Source organism: Haliotis rubra, unplaced genomic scaffold (assembly GCF_003918875.1).
Source record: "Haliotis rubra isolate DU_JTF1 unplaced genomic scaffold, ASM391887v1 Scf536, whole genome shotgun sequence".
In the NCBI taxonomy this organism is placed as follows: domain Eukaryota; kingdom Metazoa; phylum Mollusca; class Gastropoda; order Lepetellida; family Haliotidae; genus Haliotis; species Haliotis rubra.
Genome location: NW_025767231.1, coordinates 508,592 through 524,948, shown reverse-complemented (window position 1 = coordinate 524,948; position 16,357 = coordinate 508,592). Strand labels below are relative to the sequence as shown.

General features: G+C 36.8%; 2 protein-coding genes across 4 annotated transcripts in view; one reads left to right on the top strand and one right to left on the bottom strand.

The window, feature by feature from the left end:
• LOC124253232 overlaps nt 1–4,638 on the bottom strand; it is a 176,970-nt gene extending 172,332 nt beyond the window's left edge. For 2 of the 3 annotated variants that reach the window (XM_046686957.1, XM_046686959.1), the window contains exon 1: nt 4,547–4,638. The gene's annotated coding sequence lies outside the window, so the exon portion shown is untranslated. The remainder of the gene's footprint in view (nt 1–4,546) is intronic. The other variant, XM_046686958.1, reaches the window with a different exon arrangement.
• Nucleotides 4,639–4,889: 251 nt separating this feature from the next.
• LOC124253233 (alpha-1,6-mannosylglycoprotein 6-beta-N-acetylglucosaminyltransferase A-like) overlaps nt 4,890–16,357 on the top strand; it is an 80,801-nt gene continuing 69,333 nt past the window's right edge. The window contains exon 1 of the mRNA XM_046686970.1: nt 4,890–5,196. The gene's annotated coding sequence lies outside the window, so the exon portion shown is untranslated. The remainder of the gene's footprint in view (nt 5,197–16,357) is intronic.

Genomic DNA, 16,357 nt, shown 5'->3' with positions numbered 1-16,357 from the left:
AAACCTGAAATCGTGACAATTGTTGTGGAAAATGAAAGCTATATGTTCTCACAATCTACTGTCATTTAATTTTGTCTCCTGCTTTGCCTAGTTTCCGAGTTACAACTTGTTTTCCTAGACGATTCTGTCAAAATCGATTGGTGTCGTTAAGCCCTATTTGTATAATGACTGATCCAAATTGATCCCATTTCTGTGTTTTTACCTCGATATTTAATCATGTCATGTAAAAATCTGTTTGTATTCTCAAAACAGTGTCGGCCCATAAGTTTTCACATGCAATACAGCAATTAATACTCCCTTGTTGTAACCCGTGTTAGGTGGTATAAACCTACACATGTTATTTGTCATCATTCACTTGATGGTCAGTTAATGAATTTATAACAGGTATAATTAGTGGTAACACACTTAAATTACCCGACAAAGGTTCCCATTTGGCATTTCTTGTGTCTGGAGTAAATATTCAACATTATAAACATCGATCAAAGGATTAACCGATAACACGCTGATTGATTAATTACTTTTATCTTACACAGCGGAATTGTCAAAGGGTAGTGTTTATGTATGTAGATTTACTAATCTATACTGAATACACTCTGGCGTGTCGGTGTCTGCGTAAAAACAACGTCCTTCTTTCAAAGGATTAACCGGCAATACATTGATTGATTGCCCATTATTGGCTAACTAAATTACTGTTTTTAAAGAAAGGCGGACATTATGCAATTAGTTGCCAGGTGTGCTATCTTGGGTGACCAATGAGACTATACACCAATACCTGAAAAGATTTATCACTTTTTCGTATATTAAACTGTTAAAAGACACATCATTTGGAACAGTTTTGTGGATATTGATGGATACATTCCTCGAACAAGGTAATGGCCTGATATTGTTCCTATAACTTTAATCTGTTTTAATTTTAATATTTGCATTTTGTTTTTATTCATTTGTCGTAGCATTCAACAGAATCATTGTTTTCGCCGTGAAGTGTAATGAGACAGACAACATGCACTAGGGTGTGTGTGCGAATTATGATTCACATTGGCAAACTATAAAATGTCTAGATATTACAGTTCTGTTATAAATTCACTATAAGTATCAGCAGATCGTCTGCTTTTTATTTAGTTTCAAAATGCATACAAGTATGATAATAAACTAATTAGGATTATAACACCAAATATAAAGACGCACATTGACTAGTATCTACATACTGGTGAGTGGACATTAACCATGGGAATGTAGCAAGAAATTTATCGCACTATTGTGACTTCGACCCCCACCTCGCTTCCGTGGAAGAAATCGTTATGTTATAAGTTGTGTCATGCAAAATCCGTTTGGTTATGATTCCAATACATATTTAACTACTGAGTAGAAAGTAGTCTTGATTATCTAACTTGATAAAACAAACCATAATCTCCTTAATTCTAACAGATTTTTATTTTTAAAATGGCGGCCCTGTCGGGGAACATCCGCCAGTCTGAGGATAAATGGTATTTAGGTTTGTTTCCACCGAGAGTTACAAAATCAAAACTACTTTCTACTGGTAGTAAAATATATATTTTATTGATGGCCAATAGGATTTTGCATGACAAAGCGTATAACATAACAATTTCTCGTGGCAGCGAGGTGGGTGTCAATATAATACTACTTACAATATTATTGTTACTTCGACCACAACCTCACTTCGAGGAAGAAATCGTTATGTTACAAGTTGTGTCATAGAAAATCTTTATGGTCATCAATCATATGCATATTTTACTACAACTAGTAAGTAGTTTTGATTCTTTAACTTCCGTGAAGCGATCTGAACACAAGTAAGATATCGTTTCAGGCTTCCACAACGCCGCTTAGCTCTCACAAACATAACCCATTTAGCACGAACTGCGGGGTCCTGTGGAAATCTGTGCATGGGGACACCATCGCCCGACCCTAGGAGCAATTGGCGACAAAGCAACGATTCGGCATGTAAATTCGTTGATGTCGAGAAATCATCAAAATGATGAGCGTGCTACACATTTTCTATACAACTAACTGAAAATCGTTCCTCATATGACGTCACTCCAGTGCTCTGGCGACAGAGTTACGTAACCTGTCTGTGGTTTCGTTGGCGGGCGAGAGGGAAGCAGGCGACTTTTTGGCAACTTTTAATCGCTCGGTATTAAATAACCACAAGTTTTTAAAGAATAAATTTGGTGTTCCGCATAAGACTAACCACAAATCTTTCATATGTAATGGTTAAAAGAGTAACAAAAAACAAAGTTTAGTGGTTCTTTAATAACAAAAAGTTAGTTGATCTGTGTGTTTTTTATAGTGAATTTGTAAAAAATGACTGTACGCATTTTATAAACTGCCTAAGTGAATCATATTTTATATGTACACCTCTACAATGAAAAGGTAACTTATGTTATATTTGGAATTACACTTTCTTAGTAAAGTACAGATTCTAGTACTTTTGTTGGGTTGAGTCCCATCTGGGATTCGAACCCACACCCTCAGAGTCAGGCACCGAATCGCCAGCACACAAAATCCGATGCCTAAAAACTCAGCCACCGTGACTTCCACTTTCTGAATGGCATTGTGAAAGCAATGACTAGTGTTGTCTGTCTCACATCAAAGAGTATCCAACATAAATCAAGTGGAATGATTCTGTTCAGTACTACAATAAATGAATAAAACAAAATGGACATAACAAAACTTACAACAGACAACTGTTATATGAATACACAGAAACTTGGTTCAAGGAATCTAATTATTTATCCATCAACATCCACATAAAGGAACAATATCCCAAAGATCTGTGGCTGAAAAATAAATGTGATCTTTTTACAATCTAATGATTAAAATATATATTGCAATTCAGGATATTATAACGTGATAGTTTTTCAACTGATCATATAACTTTGTTTTGGGTTGGTCACATCTGCATAAAGTCTCATTGGTCAGCGAGATAGCACACATGACAACTATTTTCATGATATCCTCTGTTGTTAAAAGAAATAATGTATTTTGACAACATTAAGCAGTCTATCAAAGTATTATCAGTTAAACTTTTGATTTTTTACACAGGCACTTTACGACAGGCTGTGAGTGTATTCCATCTGGGTAAGTAAATCAATGTATTATCAGCTAATCCTTCGATCAATGGGTTTTCTTAACTTACATGATAATTCCTCCCTTGTTGCACTTCTACATGCAAATTACCTTACATATAACAGACATCAATTTATAAGGTTGAGTAATTACCCCAGACATGAGAAATGCCAAATGGGAACCTTTGTCAGGTAATCTGAAGGGTGTTACCACTAATTATGCCTGTTATAAATTCATTAAAAGGCCATCAAGTGAATGATGATGAATTAACAGGTGTTTCATACCACGTGGATGACAAGGGAGTAGTAATTGTTGTATTTTATTCAACTTAGTTCAAATAGTTGACTAAAGAAACTGAATAGCTGTTACAGTTTTGAGGATAAATAATATGTACATGTACTTGTTGTGTAATAATAATAATGGTATATAAATATTTACCTTAGCTGATGTTTTAATAATAGTAATGACAAAGTGGATTGATTTCGCCTATGGTTCAAATAAATCAAATGCCTTTTTTTAACAAAAATATTATAGGTAAATTGACATGACATGGTTAAATTGATATCAAGGCACAAAACACAGAAATGGATCCAAATCAATCTCAGTCACCACATCATCCCTGCATCAGAAATCCGAAAATTCTTGTACTGCTGGGATACTTTATTCAGACTAGAACAATTGGGGATATTTAGAAAATTATGGCATTTGTCTGCTTGTTTAGGTTGAAGAAATTAAGTAACACTCGCCCCTTGGTATATGCATAGAAACATTGTCTAAAAGTTCATGTTTGCTATCTTAACAGACAGTAGCCCAGTCTCATGTCACGCTTAGTTCTGGCCCCTGCAAATCTTCTCACGGCAGATAATGAGACCTGGGTGGCAGTCTTAGATTGCCGGGGTTGAAGCCATAAATCAGTGCCCCTTAAATTCATATTTAAATACCTCATGATTAAGGAAAAGTTTACTTTTGGATGGTTAAGAGAAAAAGTCTCAACTGTTAAATTTTTACAATCTATCAAACTGACTTTGCTATGTGAATCATGATATTAATGTAGCATACATAACACTTGCATAACACACTATAAATTACAGCTTAATAAATGAATTTATACCACAGCTAATGATACATTGTTATACATTGTTCAACATGTTTCTACTGGCTCACGACTGCACATCCATAATAATGCAGCTTTTGTAAAGGAATCAAAACCGTACAGCAATTTAAATAAGTATATACTGACCAGTGGTCAAAGTGTATGCAGAGATAATATAGTCTATGCATTTGCTGTCAAAGTACTCAAACATTATCTGTCACTGTCAAAATGTTACTTCAACAGTTGACAATGCATGCTATTGCAGAAACTACTTGTTTCGTCAGCACAGTCCTTGCGTGAAAGATGATAAAGACATAAATACATTTACACAAATGAAAATACATCTATTTAAATGTCAAAAGTTTTTACCACGTGTGTTGACATAAAATATGCATACATATCATCACTAACAAAGCCAGCAAATCCACCAATCCACCATGGGTAAACGTCATTTCCGGGTTAGGTGACGAGGGAGTTTGCACTTCGTGAAATTCGATGCACAATCTCAGTTACTTTGACTGAGCCGCGGTGGTTCCGGCATGTCACAGCTTTATATTCATTTATTTTAGATGTACGAAAACGTGGTTGTTTTGTTTTGCTATGCTTGCAAAAGGCATTAGTTTCCTGTATCCAAGTAAGAACAGATTTGCTCCTGAAACTTTTGGACAAATATTTTTCAGGCATTATCGATTGGTGGGTCCCATTTTAGTCGAAGGGAGACAAACCCTTTCCTCAACTCCGAAGTTGATAGAACTTATTCTTAGCAGCTACTAACGGCCCCGGTGACAGGAATTACACCGATGTAGATAACGTGATTGGTTTGATTTACGTATAATGTAGAGACGACGTGTTTGAGACATTTATTTATAACCACTTTCCACAACAAATAGGACTTGACATTCTCGTCCATTCGAGTCTCCACGTGCAGTCACGGAATCACTTCCGACCTTGTTGAAATGTACATTATGTGAATGCTGCTGCGGTGCTTCCACGCTTCAGTGACTGGCGATGGTGTGACGGTAAGTTTCGTATGGTTGGCCGCACGGCGACTGTGGGAGGGGTGCAATCGGGGTGGTGACACTGGCACGAGTCGGCCGTAGATGGAGGTCGCATAAACGCCATTCGAGGCAGAAGGATTCGTTTCATAACGATTTTTTTCTCTCATGATGTATATGAAACATTACACATGTATATCAGTATTGCGACAAAACTGGTTGATTCAACACCGTGGTTTTGATTACACGCTGGCTTGAAATGGTTCGATGTTCGGAATTGAGAGTGGAGCCACCCAGCCTGACAGGCGATGGTTCCAGCTGATGCATCTTACCCTATCTGTCAAACATGAGTGTCACATTCACATTGTCCTCCTCAGAACGGTTTACATGCCGCGTTTAGCTGTCTCATAAAACCACCTTTTGATCACGGCACATCAATACTTTTTCGCAGTACCAGCCAGCTGATGAACACAAACTTTCATCCTACCAATAGTACTATCTGCATTGCCAATGTGCATGCTGAACAAAATTAAGGTTTAAAAAGAATAATAATAAAACCATGGCATCAAACTGAATACCTTTAATGTGTTGCGTGCCCCATCTGCTCACCAAAGTACATCTCCAGAACATTTATATTTTATAGATTGCAGGATACATAAGTTTGCTATTTATGGACACAAATGTTGTCCCTGTATATTTCTTGTAGAGTAGTTTACATATCAGTCAGTAATGTGCAATCACTGCATCACATGCAAGCTGTTTTTGGCATTTGTGCGATCATTCAAATGTTAAAAACAAATCTATATAATCAAGTTTGGTGTACAAATATGTGGCTAGATGGCGATATGATCATGATGATGAGAGAGCATCAGAAGAGTTTTATGCTCATGGGTCTTCATTCGAAACTCTGAAATCTTTGTTTCAAATGAAGTCAAGGTGTTTCTTTTTCAAATTAGGAAACTCTTGAATGACTCTTTGTTCACACTGAAATGTCTCTCGTTGCACATATTGTGAGGTTTATTCTCAAAAGTATTCTGATATCCAGTCACTGAACAAATGTTTAAGAAAATGTAAGTGTAGGCACCTGCCTTTTATGCCTCAAGTTCACATTTCATGTATCTACTGAAAGTTAACCTTTCTGATGTTTTACAGAGGGGAATTGCTGATAATTCTAAAGTACTATAGATGTTTTGTAAATGTATAATGGATTGAACATCAAGTGTCACATTATCAGTGCCGCTTCTTGAATTATGTTCAAATCATGTTAAAGGATTACATGTAGCGTTGTTGAGCGATCACACTATCTCAGGCTGACAGTATATTTCATGAAATTTGGAGATGATATGTTACAAAAACTGCAGACAGACATACATTATATAATGCACTCCAGATTGTCATATAAATAAATGTACAAATGTGTAAACAAACAAACATGGTCCTTAATAGGTGATAGAGTGTTTGTTTCTAATTATTGGTTCATGACAAAGGTATATAGTGAAACATTTAATGATATGGCATCAGTTGTACAAAGGTTTCAGTTTGGGTGGATTGCTTATGCAACAATTGTAGATTTACTTCTCATTGTATTTATAACTGCTGGCGTTTTCTAAATAATCAGAGGCGAGTGAGAGATGGGGTATCTTTGTCAGGTAGGCCTTGCCCTACCTGCTATTCTAAAGCCCTAAATGAAGCACGTCTAGATTTCCTCAGTTTCATGAGCTCTGAATTGCCCATCTCACTGGGGCTCCTTTTCAATTTAAATGGGATTATTTGTTACTATAAAAATTATGTATATTCAGAGATGAATCATTAGTTCAGGTACAATATGATGATGATGATGATTTGGAGATATTACGTGCATGATGCGTATTTTGCACATGGCCCTGCCATGTCTTTAGTGTGTGATGGAAAGGTGTCTTCCCAATCTGCCTATGCCCCAGTAGGACTACTCCTCCAATACACAACTTGAATGGTTGAGTGATTTCCAACTTCTAGCTGTCACCCCTTCCCTGTGACACTTGCAACAGCCCTAGACGCTTGGAGGTCTTGCCATTATGACAGTGGTAGTTTTGCATTATGTCTTGAACATAAAAGGAATTGAACGTATATTTTATCTGCTTATTTATTATCTTCTTTCAAAACAAGATGTAAAATATAACAGTAGAATAACATACACAGAATAATTGTAGTAGTACCATAGCACTGGACTTAGTGCACCATGAAACACATGACTGAATATGACAAACACATACAGTCAAGTCTCATTAATCCAACATCGTCCGTTGCACAGCAAATTGTCGGATTAACGAGGATGTCGGATTATCGAATTCTGAGTACAGATCACGTTCATGGTCAAAAACAGGAGAATCATGATTCATATTAAGTGTGTGTGTAATTAGTGTTGGGAATCGACCTCTTAAACCATAATTGATTATTGCAGTTAGATCACACCTTTTACAGCTAAACGACTCTAGATCTGCATGTCAGCTTCGATGCAGAAGTCAGAAGAGAACAGCTATAGATCTTAGAGTAAATGTAACAAATATCAATAAATATATCTGTTTTCAACCTTGTTCGTGAATTTGACATGAAATAAGCATTTCACAAATGCAAAATGTTTTCTTGAAGCAAACATGTATGAGGAAGCAGGCATTTTGTTGACAGTCTTGTCAGCCAATCAAACTGCTTGTTTCCATCACATGTTAATATTCTTAAGTAGTATTCATTGTTTACAAAACCAATTTCTAGTTTCAATAGACATCAATACTTGCATTTAAACATGGGTCTTAACAATAAAACGAAAAAAAGCTGCTCCCTCAGCAAGCTATAAATAGACTTGACTTCATGTTTTGCATCAGCTATACGATGTTCATCAGATGGCAGAATTTGTCCTCATTGCTCCTCAAGTATCATAACATCTTGGGGGTATTCACGGGTAATTGATCATACGCGTTGCTAAACTCAATGTCGGATTAATGGGACTAATTACTAAGTGATTATGACAGTCAGTTGTAATTGGGGCTGTCAGAGTCGGAACGCGGGACTGTTGGATTAAAAAGACTAAATTACGTTTATTCAATTTGTTACCAACAAAAGTGTCGGATAAAGCCGATTGTCGGATAAACGGGAGTCGGATTAACGAGACTTGACTGTGCTCTCTATTTGCACCATCCATGCTTAAACTATACAACTTAATTACACATGTATATATATATTTGTAAATTAAAGTATCTGATCTAAATTATCTGTACATTACTTTAATTAATTATTTGTGTCATTCCTCTCTGAGATAACACAAACTCTGCTCTCTAAACATTGGCCATAGTTGTGCCAGGAAATTTCTATTTCTATCTTTTAAATAAAATTGTGAAGCTGAGACACTTATCTTCTCCGCACTACTACTCATTTACTGTTTGTAGGCATTAGTTTTATAAATGAAAGTATGTTTACCCAATAATACGTTAATTGATACTTAGAAGGATCATCACCCACATAACTTTTCTGCCATAAGATTATCGTGATTCTAGTATAAACATATGGCTACTCAACATGCTCAATGCAGACATGAAGCCAAATAGTCACTAGTTGGGCTAGTCCATTATGGCATAGGGTACCTAATGAGGATGTTTATTACCTACGAGGGCAAACATATCGGGGTTCATATTTTTCATATGATGCCCTAGGGCAAAATATCACTTTATGAGGAGGTGTTCCATGTCAAGCCTTGATTTCTAAGGGAACTACTTTTTTCATTCATGAAATTTTACTATGCTTTACTACGTTCATTCGTCCCCTGCCGTGATATTGCTGGAATATTGCTAAAAGCGGCATAAAACTAAACTCATTCAGTCAGTCAGTCAGTACTACGTTCATTCACAGGTTGGCATTTCGGAGATAACCTCAACTCGAACTCCGCTTGCCATATTATTGTTATTAAAACAATGTTGTTCAGTTGAGTATATTTTCCAATAAAACCTAAACCTAAACCTATTACAATTCTTTACATTTTTTACTTACATACTTGTTACATCGATTGATTAACCTGCAGGCGACAAGATAAACAAACAATATGGCTGCCCTATCGGTTTTTCTGCAGTCAATCAGAGTCAGTGATCTTGTCACGATTGATGGCAGACTAGATGGAATAGTAGAAAGTGTTATCCAACTACTTGGGACATCACATGTGTATAATGTTGGAACAGAAACAGAGGGTGTGAAACAAGTTCAAAGACACTGCCTTCAAGTGCTCCCCGAGACTGTCACTCGTTCACTTGTGCCTGGCAGTCTGATGGTGTGAAGCAGCAATGTGTTCCACCAGTGACGTGACATAATCATTCTTGTGTTGACTTTGCTCCACGTTCTAAAGTTGCTATTTCAAACAAACTTCGTGTTTAAACGTTGTGAATTACATACGTACAACTGATATATATTCTTACGTTATTATTTAAAATCAAGGTTGACAAATAACTGTCGATGAAAATGTGCACTTGTTTCATATGCGCGTACGGTAAATGTCGGTAAGTGGTGCTAAGGTATTCGCCGAATTACGTTGATATTTTCTTCCGCCTTTATTTTCAGATGATGCGGCATTATATATAAGCAGACACTTCGTTTTGTGTTTAAGTGATACATATTTCTACTGTAATAAACAGAATATCATATTCGTGTCCATGTCATACTATGTTTACGACACTCGTGCCGAAATGTTGGTATTTCCCTTGCTCTCGCTCAGGAAATACCAACATTTCGGCACGAGTGTCGTAAACATAGTATGACATGGACACTAATATAATGTCCTCTATGTATTTCTACCATAGTCAAGTTGGGATGTAGTCATACTGGGGTGTAGTCATACTGGGATAGAACTGATGGAAGAGAGGGTTGATTGTGACCGAGAGAGAGAACAACCTGAAGGCGGCGTTAAGGTTGCATATTCCTGGCTGCAGTTGACATTTATTGTTTTACATGATTAGCCCAAGGTAATGCTGTCTCGTCTTATTGAATAGAGAGGTAATTGAGTGGTATTGATGTTGTTATTATCGATGTTTTGTTATTGGATTTGAGGGATTCTGGTTTGTTTCCATTGCTTCTTACTAGCAATTAAGTCTCAGCTTACAATGTAGTTTGTGTGACTGAGAATGGCTTTACAGTCTTAAGCCATATTCCGGCAATGTTGCAGCAGGGGACACCAGAGATTGGGCTCGTATTGTACCCATGCTCGGATCCGAATATTGCTCTTTGACATGACGAGCAAACACTCTAACCACCAGGTCCCCCAAACGCCCCCACACAATTACAAAAAACATTGTTTCAACGGAATGAATTATTGAATGTTTTGGTTTTTATGAGAAAGTATTTCTGGTTTAGTATGTTGGTGAATTAGAACATCACAAGTATATTAGTTTAAATAATCAGTCAATTAATGTATCTTTGAATAACAACTTTGAGAGTTATTGTAGTTTTAAGCATTATTTCTTATGTTCATATTAAATGCTTGTGACAGATATTATTAACCCAGCTGTGCAAGGAATTAACTTGACCAGAAAGGGAAGTCACTTGTGTAATTTCCATATTGTCATGCAAATCTGATAGGCTCATGACTCTTTCACAGGTTTACAGTCACAGAGTTGACCTCCTCAACAACCATGTGAAGCATCGTAGTCATATTCAACATTGCCAACATTCATATTGTTACCTATTGACAAGCAGGATTACTGAAATCAGTTGTTCACAAACTGGAAGACCAGGAATTTAGTAACAAAATAATCAGTACTAGTTTACCACTTGGAAGCATTTTGTTGTGATAATCTAAAAAAAATTAATGTTTTTGTTGGGAATACTATATTTTGATATTTTACCCTTCTGATTTGCATTATGTATTTAATCATAACACTAGCCCTTTGGTATACTGCCTGTAATCGTTTTTATGATTGTGAAAACAATATGTGGAGATGCAATAGTTAAAAAATGTGAACTAAATATAATGTTTTACCAGTCAAAGTATGGGATTTACGACATTTGTTTCCACATAATTCTTTTCAAGATGTCAGTATTGGTTATCTTATGTCTGCTGTCAATGGGTAATGGTATTGATGGCTATAACTACAATATTATTGTAGTTGTCATAGTTATAACAATGAAATCAAGAAATGAATGTAAACAATAGTGAACAACATGTTTCAACAGAATTAATAAATTAGATAAAAAGAAACATAAGACAAGGTGGGACCCGTGAAGATCTGGGTTAGAATTGATCTTCAGTAACCCTTGCTTGTCGTAAGAAGCGACTAACAGGATCAGTTCCCAACGGCGGAGATCAATGCTCAAGCTGTTGATCACTGGATTGTATGGTCCAGACTTGATTATTTACAGACCGCCACCATATAGCAGGAATATTGCTGAGTGCGGCGTAAAACTAAACTCACTAAGACAAGCCTGAAGCTGGACACTGATCACTTTATTATGTTTATGTAACCATTTGATGTAATGCCAGGACAACTGACCTGTTTCAGGGCAGATTTAGGGAACTGCTGAGTTTGGTGTTACATCCTTGTCTGAGGGAAAAAGATAAATCTCATCATCTGCATGTACAGTGCACGCTTCCTCAGTGGTATTTTTCTTTGGGAAAAGATTACTTTTCCATGATTATACGGAACATACTTTAGAGGAAGTGATAGTCCCTGTGAGAAGTTACATAAATTGTTTGATTACACAATGCCATTTAGAAAATGGTCAAATGTAACATGTTATATTTGGAATTAAACTTTCTAAGAAAGTCTAATCCCAAATATAATATATGTTACATACATTGTTGATTGCAGTTAAATTATTATTGTGACTTTCATTTTTGTTCATTTTGACACTTGCAAGAATGAGTTTAGAAGAAAGAATGTGAAATAGAACCATGTTGCATCTGGGCATGAGAAAGCCATTTGTTGATCTGATCGTATGTACAAGTTGGCCAACAAATAAATGGATTTGATCATGTGTAAGGGTCAGCCAGTACTCAGTTTTGGGAACTGGTCTGCTAATACTTGTGGATGGGGAAGTCAATTAATGTTGTGTTTCTTTAGTGTGTGTTTTTTTATGGTCTCAGCAGGAATGAGCTGATGCTAACCTTGATTTGGGGCTGTGGTTAAAGCATTTGCTCATCACACCGAAGACCCAGGTTGGATTACCCACATTAGTACAAATTTTGGAAGCCCATTTCTTGTGTCCCTTGCTATGATATTGCTGGAATATTGCTAAAACCAGTGTAAAACCCACCTAAAACCCAACTCACTCACTGAACTTGATTGTATTATGTATATGGAAATCATTATTATATACCCATGTAAACTTAGGATAGTAGTACAGGGCCCGCTTGTTCAAAACTCGGTTAGCTTTTAACCAGCCGTTAAGTACATTTAACCGACTGTTAACTAATAACAGAGGGTTATCTTGTTGTTCAAAACTCTGTTAACTTTAAACAGGTTGTTAACGTGACGTAAAGTTAACACACCTAAGGACCGCCGCTAACTTTTTAACAGTGTGGTTAACTCGCAAATGGCGTTCATGGCTAACACTGCTTTCATGAGGCCAGTTCAGCAAAGAAAGGATAGGGTGTATCGTGGACTGGACTTCGATACTGGAAATTATTCTGACGAAGAGTTACATACGAAACTGTAACTATGCACTTCATAGGAACTAACTTACATGTTGTACAAGAACATGATGCCTACGTTTCATCTTTTAACACTTGTGTAAAGGTTTATATATGTTTTACTACACTAAATGTGTGAATTTCTTCTGTAAATATTATTCAAACACTTTCAAAGAATCAAACACGTACACCTTATACCCACGTATTATATGATATTGAACAAGACTAAACGTAGATAATTAAATTAGTTTCATGAAAAAATATCCGAATGAATACATTATGATACTGAAGGTGTAATCGGCGGGATATGGTGATTAGATTGTGTATACTCTTATTCTACCGACCTTCACCTCAGAGAAAATTGCCAAATATGTACAACAATGTTGACATATGACATCACTACCGTTGAGATTTCTTAAATAATGGTGGCTGACATGGTGGCTGCCCTTGATTCAGGGATCTTTTGTACATAAATATGAAATGTAAGTAATCAGAGTGATTCTGACAATCTGTGTATTGTTACATGTTTTTATCGTTTTCATTTTAAGAAAGAGAAGAAGCGGGCAGAAATGCCGATTATTACCGTGGTCGTTCTGCATAATTTTGCGTCAGCCATGGCGTCACGCTGCACAGAAACTTGACAGTTTTGGGTAAACATATCACATTCCTGTATTGTATCTATTTTGAATTTCCTATTTCTCGCTACTATGCTCTTTCCATGCAAATGGGTGTCTGAAAAATTGAGAAAATGCTACACAGTATAAAGTCTGAAATTTTCTTTGTTTACATTTCAAACAGGTGTTGTCTTTCGAGCACAGCATTTGTTTCCATCCCCAATATCTTTCGTTTCATTTTATCTAGACACTTGGTATTGGTGACAAAGACCAGTTGTAATTAGATTCTAAAATGTATGAGGAATTCAGTAGGGCTGGGACGAGTAGGAAAAAATGGAATCGAGTACCCGCATGTACTTACCCGAATCAGAATCGAGTACCCGGAAATGTAAGAAATACATTCGGGTCAACCTCTGAATATTCAATCACGATTTGACAGAGACTATTATAGAAAACTTGAAAAAGTGGTAATAAGACATTAAAACTAACCTCAAGCTATTGAATTTACGTCTGTTTAACCAATATAGAGAGTAACACCATTACTTACACTCCTCGTTATAACAACGAACGTTTCGTTCCTGCTGCTACTGTAACTTAACTACTCACTGCACATCGGACAGTACCAATGATGTAAAAACCCGTGAATTTCCGAGTTAGAATATTGATCTTCAGTAACCCATGCTTGTCGTAAGAGGCGACTAATGGGATTGGGTGGTCAGACTCGCTGACTTGGTTGACACATGTCATCGTATCCCAATTGCACACATCGATGCTGATGTCGTTGATCACTGGGTTGTCTCGTCCAGACTCGATTATTTACAGACAGCTGCCATATAGCTGGAATATTGCTGAGTGCGACATAAAACTAAACTCACTCACTCACTCACTCACTCACTCACTCACTCACTCACTCACTCACTCACTCACTCACTCACTCACTCACTCACTCACTCACTCACTCACTCACTCACTCACTCACTCACTCAATGATGTAAATGTGTGTTACGTCAAAAACGAAAAAGACAAGCTATTGTCTGCCGTTGTCATGACAGAGCTCTCCCCCATTCCGGGTACCCAATTCCTAGAAATAGGACTGGATTCCAGCTGTACCCGACCCGGATTCGAGTACCGTAGTACCCGTCCCAGCCTTAGAATTCAGTGATACATTTGTCGCCGCTGAATATGAAATATATGTGATGTAATTGGCATCTCAATACCGGCCTTCGGTGATTTACAATGTGATTAGGTTGTCTGACAAAACATCCACTTGCACAGTTTGAGATCGATTGGGTCATTGGATGAAGAGATATTTACAAAAAAACTATAAATGTTATATTTGAATATCGAAACATTTTTGTAACAGCGAACACAACACTATCTCTTGTCATTTTACACGATAATGTTTGGAATTTTAAACTTATTTTATAACGATATCTGAATGCTAATGTTATACACTGATGTATTTTATATAAGGAATACAATGGCACAATAGTATTTCTCTGCCGAATCGTTGCAGCGTTCTATAATACACTTATGAAATATAATACATGTTTTCCGTCCTTGAAGACACTGAAAAGAACTATCAATGCATTTTCTATAGTCACTTGTGAATTGAACTAAATGGAGGTTCATCTGATCAATGAGTATCGAGGAAATTATGTTCATCTACTACAGCGTTCTATAATACACTTATGAAATATGATACATGTTTTCCGACCTTGAAGTCATTAAAAAAAAGAATTATGCATTTTCTGCAGTCACTTGTGAATTGAACTAAATGAAGGTTCATCTGATTAATGAGTATCGAGGAAATTATGTTCATCTATAAATTAGACGCAGTTTCATGTTTTTCAAGACATCTTTCCGGAATATGTGTCTGAGGGGCGTTCATATAATGACGATATTGCACATTTTTATTCATGAGATTCCTGTCAACAGTAAGGTCGAATAATACATCGATTTTATTCATCAGTGTTGGCCCTGGGGCCTATAGTACACTTACAGTTTGATTACTTGCACGTGGTGCTAGTAACATATTAAGTTTCTATTGGCATTGAATGCATATTTCAGATAAAAGCCAATGGTATTATTGTCACAACATCTATATTGTTTGATGTTAAAAGATTTGGCAATGTGTGTTCATACATTACAATTTTTGACAGACTTGGCAAATAATTGATAAATGATATTGATAGCATCTTATTGACTTGGCCATACAGTCATGACAATTTAAGGAGTGAAAAGTGAGCGATAGGTCTTGTGGGAATTCAAAGATTCATGAAGACTGTAGCCGTCTAAGCGTAACTCCTGTGTGTAATATTTGTAAATATTCTATCCACTGAAAACATGCTTCTACTATTAATATTACATGTATTTTCATGGATTCATCATATTTTATCTCTAGCTGTGCTATAGTTTCTCATTAAAATGTCTTTTCTGTTGTCGGAATTGAAGTAAGTCCCACACAGAGCTGGGATCATATGTCTTTGAAATATATAGGGGCGGTGGGGTAGCCTAGTGGTTAAAGCGTTGACTCGTCACGCCGAAGACCCGGGTTCGATTCCCCACATGGGCACAATGTGTTAAGCCCATTTCTGGTGTCCCCCGCCGTGATATTGCTGGAATATTGCTAAAAGCGGCGTAAAACTAAACTCAGTCAGTCAGTCAGTTTGAAATATATATGCAAACGTCTGGAACCTTGTGTTCCAATACAAGCGTTCGTAACGCTACGACATTCGCATGCCTATGATAATCTATAGAGTTTGTCTCAAGCATTGACTGGATTACATTCTCATCGTCAGCAGGTCACGCCGAAGACCCGGGTTCGAATCCCCACATGGGCACAATGTGTGAAGCCCATTTCTGGTGTCCCCCGCCGTGATGTTGCTGGAATATTGCTAAAAGCGGCGTAAAACCAAACTCAGTCAGT